Below are 5,296 nucleotides of genomic sequence, written 5' to 3'. Positions count from 1 at the left end.
TTTTTGCTTTTGTTTTTTTTGTTTTTTTTTCTTTCTATTATTGTTTTAATTCTTATTCTGTTGTCTTTTTATTTCTTTTTCTAAATTGATGCAAATGTACTAAGAAATGATGAATATGCAACTATGTGATGTTATTAAGAATTACTGATTGTACATGTAGATTGGAATGATTTCTAATTGTTTTGTTAATTCTTTTTTTAATTAATAAAAAAAAAAGCTAAGTCTGACTTTACACATAAGGAGCTCTATATAAATTGGATGTTTAAAATATACATCTCTAATCTTTTTTACTAGTCTATGCTAGTCTCTTATGTCACACATAATTGCATGATTGACAGAAGAGGAAGGAGTATCAGATGGAAAGGTGAGGGTAATGGATAAATGACAATATATCAAGACATTTTATTACCTTTTCTTTAGACTGCATTAGAGGCCAAGAAAATACAATGAAAAACTACACACCCATGACTGAGTTTATTCTCCTGGGACTGACAGGTCAAGCTGATTTGCAACCTGTCCTTTTTGTGGTATTCTTTGTAATCTATCTTATCACAGTAATTGGCAACATGACCATGATTTTGTTAATCAGAAGTGACTCAAAACTTGACACCCCAATGTATTTCTTCCTCAGTCACCTGTCCTTTGTTGACATCTGTTATTCCACCACTGTCACTCCTCAGATGCTAGTTAATCTCTTATCCAAGAGAAAAAACATTTCCTTCAATGGTTGTTTGGCACAATTCCACTTTTTCATTGTCCTGGTGATCACAGATCATTATATTTTGTCAGTAATGGCTTATGACTGCTACATGGCCATCTGTAAGCCTTTGTTATATGGGAGTAAGATGTCCAAATGCACCTGCCTCTCTCTGGTCACTGCTTCCTACATTTATGGCTTTGCAAATGGTCTTGTCCAGACCATCCTGATGCTGTGTCTGTCCTTCTGTGGACCCAATGAGATCAACCACTTTTACTGTGCAGACCAACCTCTAATAGTCCCCGCCTGCTCAGACACCTGTGCCAAAGAAACTGCCATGTTTGTGGTGGCTGGCTTCAACCTCACCTGTTCTCTCACTATCATCCTTGTCTCTTATATCTTCATCTTCACAGCCATCCTGGGCATCCACTCAGCAGAGGGGAGGCACAAAGCCTTCTCCACCTGTGGATCCCATCTGATGTCTGTCACCATCTTCTTTGGAACTCTGTTATGCTATGCATGTATTTGAGGTCCCCTTCTGAGATATCAGTGCAACAGGGGAAAATTGTTACTGTTATTTATATTTTTGTGAGCCCTATGTTAAATCCTTTCATCTATAGCCTGAGGAACAAAGATGTTAAAAGAGCAATAAGGGAAGTTATTTCAAAGATATTCTTTGCCAAATAAAGCAGGCACTTCGGATACAGGTTCATAACAAGCCTTCCTTATCTATCTATTAGGTAGCATCTTAAATTACCAAATCATTTTCTGTCATTGAGTAATTTTGCCTTTCTTAATTCACTTATGGAAACTGGAACAATGTGTCACATTTTTTGGCAGAGTTTACAGTGTCATCTCAGCAAATTAAAACATGCACACACTCATAGAATTTCAAAGACAACCCAGAAGGTACAGTCACTGCTCTACATAATCAAAATAGAAAGGGTGGTTCCATCTTTAGTTGTCATGTTTGTGCAAAGTTAAGAAAGATAATTAGGACATGCAAGGGCAATGGCAACTTATGTTTTAAAATGTTCAATAACTTCCAATTCATTTTCCAGAATTCTGCCAACCACAGCAGATGTGTTCTAATTTTTTTTACTAAAAACATATGCCAAGGAAGATCTTTTGGGTATATCTGAGATTAGTTCTCTAAGTAACATTCCTGCATTAAAATCCACTTTGTCATGATGTATAATTCTTTTAATGTGCAGTTGCCTTGATGTGCAAGTATTTTTTTGAGGATTTTTGTATCTATATTCTTTAAAGAGATTGGTCTATAATTTCTTTATTCTATAGAACATCAGTCTTTGGTATTAGGATAATGTTGGTGCTATATAATAAGTTAGGTAATGTTCTTTACACTTCAGCTGTCTGGGAGAATTGTGTGGGATTCGTACTAACTCTTCTTATAATGACTGGTATACTTTATTGGTGAAGTCTGTTTCAATTTCTTTATTTGTGATTGGTTTGTTGAGGTCTTCTAATTCTTCTTGAGTCAGTGCAAGTTGTTCCTCTGATCTAGGAAATTATTCATTTCATCCCCACTTTCTAATACTAAGGCTTTTGACATGCAAAAGTCTTCAGATATTTTGAAGTTTTTTGCATGGGTAGGCACCAGGAATTGAACCTGGGTCTCTGGCATGGCAGGAGAGAACTGTGCCTGCTAAGATACAGTGGCTCACCCCAGATGATTTCCTTTTTAACGTACATCTGTCCCCACCAGTGTGTAATACTCTTCTCCACCCTTTCATTATCACTGCTTTTCCTTTAAAAAAATATATTCCGTGTTGGTGTTTTATCTATCTGTCTATCTATCTAACTATGCATCCATTCAAGTGTATGTAAATATTTGATTATATAAGCTATGCATGTTTTATTGCTAATTTAGATTCATGTTGTGAATTTCCATTTTGGGTCTTTTGCCTTGCCTATTTTCAATTTGTGGTGTTTATGTTTTTTTTTCTTTTTCATTTTTAGACCTCTTTCTTGAAAGTACAAACTAATTTCTTCTCATACATGTAGTACTTTTTTCCATTTTACCTTTTAATTTTTTATTGTATATTTTGAAATGCTAATACATATTATTTTTTAAGTATTATCAAACAGTATTTCACTTAATATTGATTCTTTCTTTGCTCTGACAGTTTAAGTTCCTTCCCATCTATGATCTCGTTGATATTTGCCTGTGCTATTAATTCCTTTTTTTATTTTATTGCTTAATTTTTATTGTGAACTGTTTGCAACATATGATAATAAATAGAAAATAATATAAAATACCATATAAAATACCATATAAAACTATTGTTAGTAAATCTACAAAATGACCCATTTGCTGCAGATATTTTTGAAAGTTATAAGATATTAATATTGAGCCCACCATGGCTGATTTTATTCCTTTATCCATTTTCTTCAATAAACTCTATTATGAATTTAATGTTCTTAATATTATGTAGACATATTATTTGTTAAATATTTATGTATCCATAGAACTATATGGTATTGTTTTGCAGGATTTGAAACTTGATACAATTGAAATAATTTCAAGTAACTTTTATAACATGTTTTTCCCCATTAAACAAATTTATCCATGCTGATTCATATAGCTAGTAATTTTCTCTGCAATAATATATGCCACTCTGTAAATGTCACAATGTATTTATACATTCTATTATTGATGAACAATTATATTGCTATTAGTTCATTGATAATATGAATTTCTAGCAACAAAAGACTTTGTAAACTTATATATTGATACCTCTGAAAAGTTTCATTTTGGGTTTATGCCTTACTGTAATTTCTGAGTCATAAGATGTGTCTTTAAATTTACTACATAGTGTCAAATTGCTCTATCAATTTACATTCCTACCAGTAATGTGTGAGAGTTACCTTTCTCCACATCCTGGGCAACACAATATGTTATCACACATTCAAAATGTTTGTCAATCTGATGAACATAAAATATATTTTCATTTTTTCTTTAAGGTTTTGGATCTTAAAATATTATGAATGACAGTGTTTATATTAATTCAGGGTTACTCTTTTTTCAATTGGATGTCCATGTTCATTGTCCACTTTTACTCAGGTTATTTCTTTTTTTTATGTTTTTGTTGACAAATCTTCACACATATAAATTCCATACGTGGTCTACAATCAATGGCTCACAATCTCAGCACATAGCTGTGTATTCCTCACCATGATCAGTTTTTCAAGCATTTGCATCATTCTGGAAAAAAAATAAAAAGAAAAAGCTCATACATATCATACACCTTACCACTCCCTCACATTGGCCATTAGTATTTCCATCTATCCAATTTATTTTACTCCTTATCACCCTATTATTTATTTATTTTTATCTACACATTTTTACTCATCTGTCTGTACCCTGGATAAAAGGATCAGGCACAAGGTTTTCACAATCACACAGTCACATTATAAAAGTTAAATCTTTATACAATCATCTTCAAGAATCAAGGCTACTGGAACACAGCTCAACAGTTTCAGGTACATCCCTCCAGCCACACCAATATACCATAAACTTAAAAAGAATATCAATATAATGAATAAGAATAACCTCCATGATAAACTCTCAGCTCTGTTTGAAATCTTTCAGCAACTGAGACTTTATTTTGTCTCATTTCTCTCTTCCTTCTTTTGGTCAATAAAGCTTTCTAATTTCCATGATACCAAGTCTTGGCTCATCCTGGGAGTTCCATCGCACATTGCCAAGGAGATTTATGCCACTTGGGAGTCATATTCCAAGTTGTGGGGAGGGGAGTGAGTTCACCTGCTGAATTGGCTTAGAGAGAGAGGCCACAACTGAGCAAAATGAGAAGCTCTCTGGGGTGATTCTTTAGCCCTAATTCTAAGTAGGATTGATCTATCCTTTTCAGAAATAAGTTTCATAGGGATCAGACCCCAACATCAAGGGCTCAGCTTATTGATTTGGTTTCCCCTGCTGCTTCTGAGAATATAATAAATTCTGCAAATGGGGAAGCTGAATATTTTCTTATTTCTCCCTAGTCCCCCAGGGGGACTTTGAAAATACTTTTTATTTCTCTGCCCAAATTACTCTAGGATATGTTGCAGCATCACACTAACCTGTATAAACCAATAAATTCTCACTCCCTATTCCATGTAATTATGGTGTTCAACTAAACTGACCATACAAGTTAAATTAGGTAGTGTGCTACCCAAAGTATAAATTTTGCACCAAACTAAAATTTCTTCCTTTGTTCTCACACAGAAGTTGAAATTTTAAATTTGAACAATATCATCCTTTACCCTGTATTCTGCTCTACATTAATCCTTTCCAGATGAGCTTCCTTCATATCTCTACTCAAAGTCTGATTCCTTTTCCAAATTTTTAAACAGTTCCTATGTGCAATACCGCTGACTTTCATAGCTTCAGAGATTTAACTCTGAGTACCAGGTGTCACATAAATACCTGAAGTTCAGGAAATGATGAGGTTATGTACAAAGAGTTCAGTATCTCAGAATTTAGTAATAACAGTTACAACTCCTGAATATATGTGACTGCTGTAAGACCTAACAATCTGGGATCCTTTACAATAGTCCTAAACATGATAACCAATGCCC

General features: G+C 33.8%; 1 pseudogene; it reads left to right on the top strand.

The window, feature by feature from the left end:
- Positions 1-464: 464 nt before the first annotated feature.
- Positions 465-1,384, top strand: LOC143649722 (olfactory receptor 5M5-like; annotated as a pseudogene).
- Positions 1,385-5,296: the final 3,912 nt, after the last annotated feature.

This window comes from Tamandua tetradactyla, chromosome 11 (assembly GCF_023851605.1).
Source record: "Tamandua tetradactyla isolate mTamTet1 chromosome 11, mTamTet1.pri, whole genome shotgun sequence".
Taxonomy (NCBI): domain Eukaryota; kingdom Metazoa; phylum Chordata; class Mammalia; order Pilosa; family Myrmecophagidae; genus Tamandua; species Tamandua tetradactyla.
This window is presented reverse-complemented; position numbering and strand designations above follow the sequence as displayed.